The following is a 16,396-nucleotide window of genomic DNA, read 5'->3' on the forward strand; positions in this document are numbered from 1 at the left end:
CCGGTAGACCTGCAATCATTGGGCCTTTAGTCTCCACAATGTAGAACATCTGTGACACCCACGGTATTGATTTTACATGCACCCCAGGATCTTGCACATGCAATAAATAAATTGTTGTACGCTGAAAGTTTCACAGTAATTCGTTCCGCCATGGCCTTCCATGTCTTTTAGAATCCGCAGAAGTAGTATGTTGGCCAATTTGCCCTGTGTCAATCTTGGTCAATAATGAGCAGTCTTAAGGGACTCCTGCAGCAATGGCCTGAGACTATGATAGTTGGCATTTAACTATCTTGCTATCTGTCAGCTAAGATTCCAATCACTGAAAGATTGTCCCCTTGACCACCATTGACTTAATTTGCTGGGATCTTTGCAGCCATACTTTCCAAATGCTGCCGTGAGAACTTACACTTCTTCTCTGCCACATAGCTCTAGTATCCAGGCTGGATCCAGGCTACAATGAAGTCAGAAGCGGAGCAGTTTTGTTGCAACCTGAACTGAGCACTGAGAAGCATATTATTATTTAATATGTGCCATTTAATGACACTATTGATAACTTCTTTTGTCACTTTACTGTTGATTTGGAGCAGTAATTGTTAGATTTATCAATTTATTTCCCCCTCAATAATATATACCTGGACAGTTTTCCTGCAAAGGTAGTTCAGCTGAAATACCTTCTGGCTCCGCGTCTTCATCTTACCTCTGTTCTTGGTTGTGACTGGTTTTCCTTGTCAACCTGGACAATGTTTAGTGATTGTAAGCTCTTGTGATTCACAAAAGCCATCAGATTGTGTGCAGCAGTCCATAGGGCAACAGCAATGAACATACAAACATATGACTATATGTACAAACATACAAATTCGGAGCAGGAGTAGGCCATTTAGCCCCTCAAGCCTGCTCATTCTTTGATAAGATCATGACTGATCTGATTGGGACCTCTACTTTCCTGTCTATCCTCCATACCCTCTGACTCCCTTGTCAGTCAAGGATATGTGGACAAAGAATGATGTCCTGCATTTCAGAGGAACCTAACATGCAAAAACAGGTTGTTGAACCCTTTCATCCTGCTGCAGATATTTTTAAAAATTCTTTAACGGGATGTGGGCATCGCTGACTAGGCCAGCATGTATTGCCCATCCCTAATTGCCCTTGAGAAGATGTTGTTGAGCTGCCTTTTTGAACCGCTGCAGTCCATGTAGCGTAGGTACACCCACGGTGCTGTTAGAGAGGGAGTTCCAGGATTTTGACCCAGCGACAGTGAAGGACAGTGAAGACTGCCCCTGGGAAAAATTATGAATTTTTTTTCCTGATCAATAATTGTTTGCTTAATACATTTATGAATTGCAGATTAACTTACATTGCTGACGTCCCTAGTAGCAACTTGGAATGAGATGAATGTATAAAAATTTAGGACTCCGCTACTGTTGGCTTCCACCGACAGTGTCGTTCCTCAGTGGAAATTGGCTGGAAGTCAGATTCCAGGGGCCGGTACTATTCTGTTCCTGCTTACCTAGTGAACCAGAGCCTGCAAACAACCACAACAACAACAACCTGAACTTATATAACACCTTTAACACAGTAAAACATCCGAAGGTACTTGACAGGAATATTGTCAGACAAGACTTGCGAATATGCCCTATAAAAGGATATTAGGACAGGAGTCAAAAAGAGGTAGGTTTTGATAGGGGAGAGGAAGAGAGGCAAGGAGGTTTAGGGAAAGAATTCAAGAACTTAAGGCTGAGATAGCTGAAATAATGTCATCAGTGCTGCGCCAAAGAGAATCAGGGATGCAAAGGCAATTTTCTTCTGACCTTCCAAGGTGTGTGTTCCTATGCCTATAGATCTATCTTTGTTGACAATGGTAGATAAGGGCAGCCCAGATTTAATGCAATATGATCTGTTTTTGCATTCCTCTTTTCTTCCTTTTTACACTGCAAATAAAGCAAAGATGAAACCCCATCAGGAAACTCGCAGAAATAATCAGACACAAAATAGCTCCAATCCGAATTTAAAGGTAAGCTGCACTTGCAGCTATTTTTTTTCAAAGCAGCACCTCCCCCCTTTCAATACCGACTTCCTATCAAGCCAAACCGTGTCTGTGCCCAAGGTTTGTTCTACACAAGCAAATTCAAGGCACAATACAGCCAAATATCATTGTCAGGAAATTGTGTGTGGTCATAAGAATCCTGTTTCGAAATATCATAATATTAAGTAAAGCTTTCGTCAGTTCTCTGTGATAGCTTTTTGACCTGCCCAAAAGTTCAGACACAATGCAGCATGGGTGGAGATTGAGCTCCATCTGACTCCTGACCTCTTCCCAGAATCCATTCTATTCTGACACCACCATGATAGTGAGCAGAAATTTACCTTATTCTATCTTACTGGTGACTGTGCTACCTAACTGGTTGCAGTGGATCTTAGGGTCGGGGTGTGGGGGCAGTGGTTTTGGTCCATGTGGGGAAACACTGCAACAACTTCCATGTAATTGAGGGTGTTACCTCTTTTCCTCCCATCTCCCCCAAACCTTGTTATGCTGAGTACGGCCGGGTAAGCATTTACTACTTTTATTGCTTATAGTTTTTAAGGTCTCATTTTGTGGTTCATCGTTTGTAGGGGCTATATTCTGTAACAATGAGGAGCAGGGAAGAAGGGCCCAAAAGTAATTGATACTAAGTATCTTCCAAAATATTTAATTTAATTTAAAGGGGTAAGTCATGGCAGAAGAGCTCAAAGCCGTGGTGTGCTCCTCCTGCTCTATGTGGGAACTGGGCACATTTCCAGTGCCCGGGACCAGCACGTGTGTGGGAAGTGTCTCCAGCTGCAGCTCCTGGAAGCCCGGGTTTTGGAGCTGGAGCGGCAGCTGGGGACACTGTGGAGCATCCGCGAGGCGGAGAGTCCTGTGGATAGCATGTATAGAGAGGTGGTCACACCGCAGGCTAAGAGTCCACAGGTAGGAAGGGAATGGGTGACCACCAGGCAAAGCAAGAGGACTAGGCAGGCAGTGCAGGCATCTCCTGTGGCTATTCCCCTGCAAAACAGATATACCGCTTTGGTTACTGTTGGGGGGAATGGCCTCTCAGGAGAAAGCAGCAACAGCCAAATTCGTTGCACCGCGGTTGGCTCTGCTGCACAGGGGAGGAGTAAAAAGTGTGGGAATGCAATAGTTATAGGGGATTCAATTGTAACGGGAATAGATAGGCGTTTCTGTGGCCGCAAACAAGACTCCAGGATGGTATGTTGTCTCCCTGGTGCTAGGGTCAAGGATGTCTCAAAGCGGCTACAGGACATTCTGAAGGGGGAGGGTGAACAGCCAGTGGTCGTGGTACACATTGGTACAAACGACACAGGTAAAAAAAGGGATGAGGTCCTAAAAGCAGAATATAGGGAGTTAGGAAGTAAGTTGAAAAGTAGGACCTCAAAGGTAGTGATCTCAGGATTACGACCAGTGCCACATGCCAGTCAGAGTAGAAATAGCAGGATATATCGGATGAATACGTGGCTGAAGAGATGGTGTGAAGGGGAGGGTTTCAGATTCCTGGGGCATTGGGACCGGTTTTGGGGGAGGTGGGACCAGTACAAACTGGACGGGTTAAACCTGGGCAGGACCGGGACTGATGTCCTAGGGGGAATATTTGCTAGAGTGGTTGGGGAGGGTTTAAACTAAAATGGCAGGGGGATGGGAACCTATGCAAGGTGTCAGAGGAAAGGGAATCAAAGACAAGAACAAAAGACAGAAAGCGGAATAAGAAAAGTGATAGTCAGAGAGATCAAGGGCAAGAATCAAACAGGGCCTCAGTGAAAAATAGTGGGAACGAGACAAGTAATGTTAAAAAGACAAGCCTTAAGGCTTTGTGCCTTAACGCGAGGAGCATTCGCAATAAAGTGGATGAATTAACCGCACAAATAGATGTAAACAGGTATGATATAGTCGGGATTATGGAGACATGGCTGCAGGGTGACCAGGGATTGGAACTGAACATCCAGGGGTATTCAGTATTTAGGAAGGACAGACAAAAAGGAAAAGGCAGTGGAGTTGCATTTCTGGTTAAAGCGGAAATTAACGCAATAGTGAGGAAAGATATTAGCTCCGACGATGTGGAATCTGTATGAGTAGAGCTGAGAAACATTAAGGGGCAATAAACATTAGTGGGAGTTGTATATAGACCCCAAACTGTAGTGGTGATGTTGGGAATGGCATTAAACAGGAAATTAGAAACGCATTTAATAAAGGAACATCTGTAATTATGGGTGACTTTAATATGCATATAGATTGGGCAAATCAAATTAGTAACAATACCGTAGAGGAGGAATTCCTGGAGTGTATACGGGATGTTTTTCTGGACCAATACATTGAGGAACCAACGAGAGAACAGGCCATCCTCGACTGGGTATTGTTTAATGAGAAAGGAATAATTGGCAATCTAGTTGTGCAAGGCCCCTTGGGGATGAACGACCATAATATGATAGAGTTCTTCATCAATATGGAAAGTGACAAAGTTGATTCTGAGATTTGGGTCCTAAATCTTAATAAAGGAAACTACGATGGTATGAAGCGTGAGTTGGCTATGATGGATTGGGAAACGTTACTTAAAGGGATGACGGTGGATAGGCAATGGCAAACATTCAAAGAGCGTGTGGGTGAACTGCAACAATTGTTTATTCCTGTCCGGCGCAAAAGTAAAACAGGAAAGGTGGCCAAACCATGGCTTACAAGGGAAATTAGAGATAGTATTAGATGCAAGGAAGAGGCATATAAATTGGCCAGAAAAAACAACAGACCTGAGGATTGGGAGCAGTTTAGAATTCAGCAAAGGAGGACCAAGGGACTGATTAAGAAGGGGAAAATAGGATACGACAGTAAGCTTGCAAGGAACATAAAAACTGACTTTAAAAGTTTCTATAGGTATGTGAAGAGAAAAAAATTGGTGAAGACAAATGTAGGTCCCTTACAGTCAGAAACAGGGGAATTTATAATGGGGAACAAAGAAATGGCTGACCAACTAAATACATACTTTGGTTCTGTCTGCACAAAGGAGGACACTAATAACATACCAGAAATGTTGGGGAACACACTTTAGTGAGAGGGAGGAACTGAAAGAAGTCAGTATTAGTAGGGAAATGGTGTTGGGGAAATAGATGGGATTGAAGGCCGATAAATCCCCAGGGCCTGATAATCTACATCCCAGAGTAATTAAGGAAGTGGCCCTAGAAATAGTGGATGCATTGGTGGTCATCTTCCAAGATTCTATCGACTCTGGAACAGTTCCTACAGATTGGAGGGTAGCTAATGTAACCCCCTATTTAAAAAGGGAGGCAGAAAGAAAACAGGGAATTATAGACCAGTCAGCCTGACGTCGGTAGTGGGGAAAATTCTAGAGTCCATTATAAAAGATTTAATAGCTGAGCATGTGGAAAACAGTGGCAGAATCAGACAGAGTCAACATGGATTTATGAAAGGGAAATCATCTTGACAAATCTACTGGAATTTTTCGAGGATGTAACTAGTAGAGTTGATGAGGGGGAGCTGGTGGATGTGGTTTATTTGGACGTTCAGAAGGTTTTCGACAAAGTCCCACATAAAAGATTGGCGTGTAAAATTAAAGCGCATGGGATTGGGGGTAGTGTACTGAGATGGATAGAAAACTGGTTGGCAGACAGGAAACAAAGAGTAGGAATAAACGGGTCTTTTTCCGAATGGCAGGCAGTGACTAGTAGGGTACCGCAGGGATCGGTGCTGAGACCCCAGTTATTCACAATATATATTAATGATTTAGATGAGGGAATTAAATGTAATATCTCCAGATTTGCAGATGACACAAAGCTGGGTGGGAGGGTGAGCTGTGAGGAGGATGCAGAGATGCTTCAGTGTGATTTGGACAAACTGAGTGAGTGGGCAAATGCATGGCAGATGCAGTATAATGTGGATAAATATGAGGTTATCCATTTTGGTAGCAAAAACAGGAAGGCAGATTATTATCTGAATGGCTATAAATTGAGAGAGGGGAATGTGCAACGAGACCTGGGTGTCCTTGTACACCACTCGCTGAAGGTAAGAATGCAGGTGCAGTAGGCGGTAAAGAAGGCAAATGGTATGTTGACCTTCATAGCCAGAGGATTCGAGTACAGGAACAGGGATGTCTTGCTGCAATTGTACAGGGCCTTGGTGAGACCACACCTGGAATATTGTGTGCAGTTTTGGTCTCCTTATCTGAGGAAGGATGTATTTGCTATAGAGGGAGTGCAGCGAAGGTTTACCTGACTGATTTCTGGGATGGCGGGACTGACATATGAGGAGAGATTGAGTCGATTAGGATTATATTCGCTGGGGTTCAGAAGAATGAGGGGGGATCTCATCGAAACCTATAAAATTCTAACAGGACTAGACAGGATAGATGCAGGAAGGATGTTCCCGATGGTGGGGGAGTCCAGAACCAGGTGTCACAGTCTGAGGATATGGGGTAGACCATTTAGGACTGAGTTGAGGAGAAATTTCTTCACTCAGAGAGTGGTGAGCGTGTGGAATTCATTCCCACAGAAAGTGGTTGAGGCCAAAACATTGTATGCTTTCAAGAAGGAGTTAGATATAGCTCTTGGGGCGAAAGGGATCAAAGGGTATGGGGAGAAAGTGGGAGCAGGCTATTGAGTTGGATGATCAGCCATGATCATAATGAATGGTGGAGCAGGCTCGAAGGGCCTAATGGCCTACTCCTGCTCCTATTTTCTGTGTTTCTATGTTTCTATGAATAGCTAGACAACTCAAGATCAGTTCAACAGATACTGCATTCGCATTTCCCATCAAAAGCATCTCCTATTACCTCAAACATTGATGTTATCAACTAGAGGGCAGTCAGTAAGGCTTTAAAGCTGGATGCCACCCTTTATTTGTGGTCTCTAAATTGCACATTTAGAATTCAACATGCTAGGAACATTGCATAACAATGCAAATGAATTCACAGTAGAAGACACAAGTTATATGCCAGAAATAGAAGGCAACCTAGGGACTAAAAAGAGTGAGGAAATTAAGGTAATTAATATCAGCACAGAAAAAGTACTGAGAAACAAAGGGACTAAAATCTGACAAATCCCCAGGAACTGATGGTCTATATTCTAGCATTCTAAAAGAGATAGCTGCAGAGATATTGGATGTCTGGCTATGATTTTCAAACTTCCCTGAGTTCTGGAATGGTCCCAGCAGATTGAAGTTAGCAAGTGTAAGACTGCTATTCAAAAAAGGAGGGAGAGAGAAAACAGGGAGCTACAAGGCAGCTCATCAGGACAGTGCACTTAGAAAATCATAGTATGATTTTTATTGTTTTTTGAGGATGTAACTCATAGGGTAGATAAAGGGAACCGATTGATGTAGTGTACTTGAGGGTGAATTTTATGCCCCCCTCCCTATTTAAAGGTGGGGTGCTTGTAAATAAAATGGGTGGCCTGTCCGCTGCCTTCCCGTCCACCCCCAAACTGTCTCCCATATTATGGTGGACAGGTAAGGCATCAGGCAGCCTAGGCACCCTTGGGCCTATTGAGGCCCTTAAGTGACCAATTAATGGCCACTTAAGGGCCTGGCCTCATTCTGTCTCAGCCATCATAATACGCACGGCAGGAGAAAGGAGAAGCAAGGCAGGCAGCCCAGCAGGAAGATGGGATACCTCCTTTGGGGGGACCCTTTGCCCATTGGAGGCACCTCCCCCTACCATGATCGAATTCCCCCTTTAAGCCTCCCACCCCACCATCCCCCCATCTAAAACATGGCCCCAAAACTGCTGGGCCAAGTCCAAAATCCGTGGACTTACCTGAAGTCCAGCATTCACGACACTTCATCTCCAGAGACTGCTTGCAGTTCCAGCATTGGCCACTACTCAATCCTGGTGCTGCTGGGACAACAGAGTTGTCGACCAATCAGATTGGCCAGGTTTCTGGTCACTGTGGTGCTGACGGACTTTTCAGCTCGGGGTAATCCGAAAAATCCAATCCTTAGATTTCTGAAAAGGATTTGAAAAAGTACCATATAATGGTTAATATGCAAGAGAAGGGTTCATAGGGCATGCTCGTTGGGGGTGATATATTAGTGTGAATAGAGGATTGGTTAACGGACAGGAAACAGAGAGTGGGGATAAATGGGGCATTTTCAAATTGGTAGGCTGTGACTAGTGGAGTGCCGCAAGGACCAGTGCTGGGGCCTCAGCTATTTACAATCTATATTAATGGCTTAGAAGTTTGCTGATGATACAAAGCTAGGTGGGCTGCAAAGAGATGTAGACAGGTTAAGTCAGTTGTCATCAAGTTAACAGGTTTTTAATAATTTATTTGTTCATGAGATGGGGGCATTGCTGGCTAGGTCAGCATTTATTGCCTATCCCTAACTGCCCTTGTTCAGAGGGTATTTAAGATTCAGCCACATTGCTGTAGGTCTGGAGTTGAATGGTAGAGCGGGTTCAAAAATACAGGATTGAGTAGTGGCCACTGTCTGGTCTACTACTATTTACATTTTTTAAATCAGCTATTGCTATTAAAAACATTCATTATATAAAAGGTAGCATATACTTTAATGAGCTGGAGTTTTACTTCTTCCCAATGTGAAATCCTAGTGAACAATTATCATTGTAGAAACATCGGTGCTTGGAATTTCTGCGCAGTTGCTCACTTTTTTTTCTGCATAATTTGGCCAACGTTTATGTGCAGGGCAACTTGTGTTTTCACAATCTTTTTCATTAATTTAAAAATCATTGTGCTTGTGCTTGGCCTCGTCCACAAAATGACCATGCTTCCTAGGATTGACTAATAATTGTATGTTTTCGCTAATTGCTCTCATTTGGAGGCCTTTAAGGAGCTTCTGAAAATTAGGCTGGTACTTCCGCGCACAATAATACTAAGAAAAGTCTCTGACTGTAACTTTTTAAATACTAAGAAACTGACTACACTACCTCGATATAACTGGGAAATGGTTCTGTATAGTTTCAAAGTCATTTTCAGTAACTTAAAATTTGGTTACTCACAGCTAATGGATTGACACTGGCCCGGGTTTTCATGGCATTGGAATGACTCCGTACCTCATCCAAAATATCATCGCAGCCCCGAATCCAGAAGGCCCACCCCCATATCCGGCACCCACTATTTTCGCTGGGGCAGGGGGAGGGGGAGAGGGCAGGGTTACAGGGGCCGGATGGATTTCGAACATGCGCAGTTCACAGAGTCAGGGGCACATTTAAAAGCGCAGCTGCCTTCAATTAGAAGCGATTTTCATTTCAGAGATTTCTAGAACATGACCGTGGGACCTGCGACTTTGGGCAAAATGTGTAAAACTAGCGGAAGATCTTTGGAGAGGTCAGGTACCCTTTAGGAGAGCTCAAAAGGTTTCAGCAAATACCACAGAAATGCAACCATTTCAAACACAGGCATCGATCAGTCATCCCCTGAACCATGATACTAATCTGAGTCAATACAGAATACCGTGGGCAGCTGATGGTGCCAACATGCTTCCACCCCCATGGCAGGATCTTGTGAAGCTTTTCCAGCCTTTACTTGAGTGTGCTCCTTCATTACAATGTGCAAGGCAGCAGTAATGACTAAGTTTTCCTATGGAAAGCCCATGATGGGCCATCTCTGCCAGTGTCAGCAAGGAGTATTACAACTATTACAGTTCGAACTCACCTGGCTGACTTCTCCTCCAAGTAAGAGCAGCACTTGCATCCTCTTCCTGCCTCACAGCAGGAACTCCTTACAGGTCGCCCTTTTATACCCAACCCGAGATGCCTCTGCATCTGTACTGCTTTTAGGGTGGTGGGCCCGACTCCATTCTGCATCCGCCCCTCCCTCCCCAGAGCAAAAATCTAGCCATTCAGGGTAGTTTCTCCTGAGGTGGGTTTGGGGAGTCAGGATTTCCCAACTCTGCACACCCACCTCGGGAGCAAAAAATCCAGGCCGCTGTGATTAAAAATGTTTATTTCTTTCTGATGAATACATTGTTAGCTGCATTAATCAAACTGCACCGAGTTCCCACTCATAAATGCATCAATGAATATTTTTAATGTGAAATTGTTAGAAAAGAATTGTTATAAAATCCTGCCCAATGTTCTGGTTCATGGCTGAGTTTGTGCTGGGAGAAATGTAAATAAGTTCGGGTGGAAATCCGAGGAAAGAAAATGCCCCTCAGAGCCTGCACAAATTTGAGTGCAATTTGCGTAGATTTGCTGATTGCACCCAAAGTGGAAACTCTACTCCTAATTGCTTAGCACTGACTTTGACCTGTTATATTGGTTCTGCTGCAGGCTGCAGCTGTGAGCTCAGCTTTAAAGCACAGATTCCTCCTCATTACAATTTGAGATGTTTTGTCAATGCAAGAATGATAAAAGAACTAATCAAGCATGAAAGGGAAATTTCTGGCTCCAAACATTATATCATCAATACCCCAAAGCAAACCTCAAATAACTAGCCCTCCGCAAAACTTGGATTTATGAATTCATTTTAGCCGTAAAAACAATTTCCAAAGTGGGTGAATTTCACTTCCTTGGGTCAATCATTAAGTGCTTTGGAAAGAACAGAATAGAACTGAAAAGTACAGAAGTTATGTTAAACTTGCATTCAGCCTTATTTAGCCCACACTGTGTACAATCCTGATCGCCATATTAAAAAAAGGATATAGAAGCACTGGAGAGGATACAAAAATGGTTTACAAGGATAGTACCAGAAAGGTGAGGTTATATCCATCAGGAAGGAATGAGCAGGCTGGGTTTCTTTTCTCTTGAAAAGAGAAGGTGATGTAATAGAAGTCATTAAATGATGAAAGCTTTTGATAGAGTGGATGTAGAGACAATGCCTGCTCTTGTGGGAAAGAGCAAAACCAGAGGTCATCAATATAAGATAATCACCAAGAAATCAAATAGGGAAGTTACAAGAAACTTCTTCACGCAGAGAGTGGTAAGAATGTGGAACTCTCTACCATGGAGCAGTTGAGGCAACTAATATTCAATTTAGTCAGGCAAGCATATGAGAGAGAAAGGAATAGAAGGTTATGCTGATGGAATTAGATTAAGAAAAGCAGGTAGAGGCTCAAGTGGAGCATGAACACTGGCATGGACTGGTTGGGCTGAATGGACTGGATTTTCTGCCCTCTCAGGTAGACATAAAAGATCCCCTGGCACTATTTAGAAGAAGGGCAAAGGAGTTATCCCTGGCATCCTAGCCAATAGCTATCCCTCAATCAGGATTCACAGAAAAAGATGTTTTAGTCATTATCACATTACTGTGGGAGCTTGCTGTGCACAGGTTGCTCAGTTTCTTACATTACAACAATAATCACCCTTTAAAAGTACTTCATTGGGTGCAAGGTGCTTTGAGACACCTGGTAGCCATGAACGGTGTTATATAATACAAGGCATTGTTACTTTGTGCTGTATATTTTATAAATAATAACTTGCATCCAAATAGCATCTTTAAGGCACTATGATTTCCTAAGACACTATACAGGAGGCTTTTCAAATAAAAACTTGACACCCAGCCACATAAAGAGTTGTAAGGGGAGGTGAGTAAGTAGCTGAGCTTAAGAGGTATGTTTAAGGAGTGTCCTAATGGAGGAAAGAAGTGGAGAGGCAGAGAGGTTCAAGGAGGGAATTCTAGAGCTTTGGGTGCAGACATTTTGAAGGCATGACCACCACTTATAGGGTGAAGGAAATCAGAGATGCAAAAGTGGGCAGAATTGAAGGAATGTAGAGTTGTGCGACTTACACTGCATTTATTTTGCACTTGCATTGCATCTTGTTTTGTTTAATAGACCACACTTTCTATTTATCAGCATCAAATTTCTTGTGCCATCAGTCCATTTGCATGAATACTCCAAATCCCTCACAGCAACATTGGATGTTACCATCCATCCCACTTCACCCTCAAACATTACCACAAAACAACATTGACCCCTAGGAAATACGGCTCAGCACCAACTCCACCTGCCTGGCAAAACACATGTCACCAAGCACCCTTACTTTCCTATCCAAGAACCAGCTTTATGTCCAGTCCCCTGTGCTATTCTGGATTCCCACAGCTTTCAACTTAATTGGGAGTTTTTCATGCAGAACCAGGCATAGTTAATTTATACATCCAATGAGTCTTTTAAGCAAAAGCACAATTACAATTTGCTCATTTATAAGTTGGAGTTTTTATGTCACTTTCCATATTTTGTGTGTTTTACTTTTTGAATTGCTGGGGTGACTGGACACTTTTCATGCTAATTAATTGTATCTCTACAGTGTAGAAGTATGTGTAGAACAGAAAATGCTGGAGACACACAGGGAATCAGTCGATACCTAAAAGAGAAAGGATAGTTAACATATCATGTAGGCCCCTTTGTCAGACCTGATATGAGCAGGACTAGAGCCCCTTTATAGAACAGACTTGAAATAAGAAGCAATGTGCCCAAATATGTTAACAACTTCTACAAAAGGCAACTAATGGGTTAAATAGACTGATACAGATCATAAATTGGATAGATATTTTAGCAGGTGATTCTACATTCCCAGTGGGGAGTGTTGATCACAGGGAAGGCACATTAGGAAATTGTAGATAGGCAGCCCAGCATTTTCCATTCATTAAAAGCACGAGCTGTGTGGTCATGGCTTCCCATCTATGCTCCCGATGAATACTGTCCCCCAGTGGGAGCCCCAGGATTGAAATACTTCCGTCAAAATGTTAAGCACTGTAAAGATGTCATTATCAGACAAATATGTGAGAAATCTCTGGAAAGAAGGGAGTTAATACCAAAATGAAACGGCAAATTGGGGAATATGAATGAGAGAATTGAGTGGTATTAACTGGCTACTGTATAGTTAATGGGAGTTAATCAGTATCTGACTTTGGAAAGGTTTGGACTCTGGTTATCTCAATACATGTTTGCTTCAGGTGAGAGGGATATTGTGAGTGACCATATTCTCTCAACAGTCCAGCAGTGTGTTATGGAATGTCTAGTACTGCCTTTAGCCTTCAAGCAAACAATATTGGCCAGAATCTGCTGCCAAAATAACAGTGAAGTTAATGGTACTCGCCATTATTTATGTGAAAGTGGCACAGTAACTTTGCATCCAAAAGTTGCTGGCTGAGATTCACCGCTCAGCAATTATCCCACTGTCTGGTTCACCATTGAAATGCATTAAATGACATGAAGTTGTTGTATTTGTGTGATAGTTATAAGCTAAACAGAATGTTAAATCTTGTCCATTTTAATTTAAATGCCCATTTAACAATGCAAAAAGTGTCAATTATTGTCAAACAATCTCTATATTATTTTAAAGAGTTATTATAAATGTGAAGACTCATTCCTTCAGGTTTTAATTACTGGAGATTATAAAAAATATAAAATATAATTTTTTAAAAAATTGTTTCCCTTTTTCTTTCTCTTAATCCAACCCATATGTCCCTCTCTTTATTTGCTTTAATCCAATCCATCTTTCCTTCTCTTTATTTCTCTTTCTGTATCTGATTTGACATTGAATTCACCCACTTTTAATGTATACATCCTCTCAGCCCTTTTGCTGTTTATTTTGCAATTCTTAATCTGATTGGTTAAGGAGATCAGTTGTACATGAGGGGTTAAAATGAACACAAATCTGGAGGATCAATCAGGTTTAAATGGTCAAGAGTAGATCCCATCCTGTTAGAATGGGAAAGTGTTAATAGGATGCCCTATTGGTCCCAGGTGCCCCGTTTCCCTCACTATGATGTTATCAACTCGCACTTTCAGCAACCTGCGACACAAAATATTTTAAAACCTAAACGCATTTAGATGCCGTGCCGCAGCAAAGTATGGCACATTAGGTCTAACAGCTTTTGTTTACTTATTTGTACAATCGTTTGAATGTGTCAAATGTTGCAGTAGCCTCCCTTCTATATGGGCCATCTGCAGTCATTGTAAATGTATCACAAAGGTACCTACTGAATGAGAGTTGCAACTTTTGAGGCACTGTTCAGGGAGGAATAGAAAATATGATTCAGCCATAAATCAGTGGTAAAATGGAGAATCACAATAAGCTATTGCAAGAAGCAGTTACAGGTTAGGTTTGGCATAGGAATGAGAACATAGGAATGAGAACAGGTCACATCTTGCTGGGTTAAAATACATTCAATGGAAAGTTCTGGAAGAGGGGGCAGCTGAAAGTGCATAAAATATGAAGTGTTTTATCACAATCAAAGATATTTGCAGCACTATTTCTAGTCTTCATTTTCTGAAAACATTAAACATCTGCTCCAGATCTGTGTTCATTTTAACCCCTCATGTACAATTGATGGCACAATGTAGTGTTTGCTCAGCATACGGAGTTTTTAACAAGCACCTACCACAAGCTTCTATGCTGAAGGCTAGGAAAACAAATATCTTAGGAGAATTAGCTACCAATTTAAATAAATTTCCCAGAGTACATAGATTCACAGTGTAGGATGGATCTCATCAGTCACTGTGAGCCAATTATAACCTGATAGCAACTCTATTTTGAAGGTTCTATTTGAGCGACATGTGCAGGCAAGGTGTTATAGCCATTCAACTTTGAGCTTAAGAAGGATTCCAGAGCAGTGACAACACTTGCAAAGCCCACCTTCTATCATAAAATAGACTCTGGCAGGAGCCTCCAGTTGTCAGTCAGGTTTAAATGGTTAAGAGATCCCATCCTGTTAGAATGGGAAAGTGTTAATAGCATTCAGCATGAGCATATATGCATAATTCACGGTTTCAAGTGCAAAAATGAATAGCTGTAGGGAGTACACAATTGATGGAAGTAGAAATTGCATAAAAATTACATTTAAAAGTATGAGGTCAATTTGAGGGGGGAGTCACAACAGAAGAGATAAAAATTCTGACAACCTTTGTAGAGATTCAAAAGGCATCTCAACCATTAAAAGACTTCGGCGAAGCTGAAGGGGCAGCAGACCAAGAAATGAAGGGAAATGAAACACTTGGTACAAGCATCTATCTGCAGACTATGAGGGCAGACTCCCACTGATGGCTACTGAAATTAAGGTGATGTTGGACAAGGTGGTTGAGAGGACAATGCTTGTCTGTCCTACTCTTTAATAGTATCCCCTGAGATCAACATTATAGTTTTAGGCAACAGCTGACCATTATTGCCATTGCCTGTACTGATGCCATGTTGCACGTTCACTGTAGGTATCTATCGCTGGTTACAGTGGTGGTGCTAGAGGACTGGAAGGCTGCTAAAGTTCTACTGTTATTTAAAAGGGAGGAAGGGATAGCCTGAGTAAGTAGAGGGCAGATAGTCTAACGTCGGTGGTGAACAAATTATTGGAAAAAATTCTGACAGTATAAATTTTCATTTAGAAAGACAAGGATTAATCAAGGGCAGTCAGAAAAGATTTTTTAAGGAAGGTCTTGTCTGACTAACTTGATTGAAATCTTTGAAGAGGTAACAAGGAAGATTGATGAGGGTAGCATGTTTGATGTAGACTACATGGATTTCAGTGAAGTCCTTGACAGATCTCACATGGCAGACTGGTCAAAAAAGTAGATGCTCATAGGATCCAAGAGCAAATGGCAAGTTGGATCCAATGTTGGCTCAATGCCAGGGCGTTTTAGTGACTGCAAGGCTGTTCCCTGTGGGGTTTCACAGCACTGGGTCCCTTGCTGTTCGTGGTGTATCAATGACTTAGACTTAAACATAACTAAAAAGTTTGCAGATGATATAAAAATTGGCCATGTGCTCAATAATTGAGGAAGAAAGATATAGACTGCAGGAAGATATTAATGGACCAGTTAGATGGGAAAAAAAGTATGAAATGGAATTTGATCTGGAGAAGTGTGTAGTGATGCATTTGGAAAAAGCAAACAAAGCAATGGAATACGCAATAAATGGTTAGATACTGAGAAGTGTAGAGGTATAGGGAGACCTTGGAGTATACTTTCTCAGATCTCTGAAGGTGGCAGGACAGGTAGGAAGATGGTTAAGGTGGCATATGGGATACTTTCCTTTATTAGCCAAGTCATAGATTATAAGAGCAGGGTGGTTATGCCAAAAGGGTATAAAACACTAGTTGGACTGCAGCTAGAATACGGTGTACAGTTCTGGTCACCGCATTACAGGAAGGATATGATTGCACTCGAGAGAGTACAGAGAAGATTTGTGAGGATTTTGCCAGGAGTGGAGAATTTTAGCTATCAGGAAAGATTAGAGGGGCCATGGTTGTTTTGTTTGGAACAGAGGAGGTTGAGAAAAGATTTAATTGAGATGTATAAAATTGAGGAGCCTAGGTAGATTGGATAGGAAGCACCTATTTCCCTTAGCAGAGAGGTTAATAACCAGGGAACATAGATTTAAAAGTGATTGGTAGAAGAGATGGAGGGAGTTGAGGAGAAATTTTTTCATCCAGAGGCTGATGGAGCTCTGGAACTCACTGCCTGAAA

General features: G+C 42.2%; 1 long non-coding RNA gene across 2 annotated transcripts; it reads right to left on the bottom strand.

Annotated features, from left to right (window-relative positions):
* Positions 1–746: 746 nt before the first annotated feature.
* Positions 747–9,104, bottom strand: LOC144673537 (uncharacterized). 2 transcript variants are annotated; one of them, XR_013574372.1, is made up of 4 exons: positions 8,997–9,104; positions 7,794–7,982; positions 1,809–1,928; positions 747–1,522 (listed from the first exon to the last, which is right to left on the bottom strand). It is a non-coding gene; the product is annotated as an uncharacterized LOC144673537 (long non-coding RNA). The 2 variants fall into 2 exon arrangements; XR_013574367.1 differs by lacking the exon at positions 1,809–1,928.
* Between the last annotated feature and the right edge of the window lie 7,292 nt (positions 9,105–16,396).

This window comes from Cetorhinus maximus, chromosome 3, assembly GCF_964194155.1.
Source record: "Cetorhinus maximus chromosome 3, sCetMax3.hap1.1, whole genome shotgun sequence".
Lineage (NCBI taxonomy): Eukaryota > Metazoa > Chordata > Chondrichthyes > Lamniformes > Cetorhinidae > Cetorhinus > Cetorhinus maximus.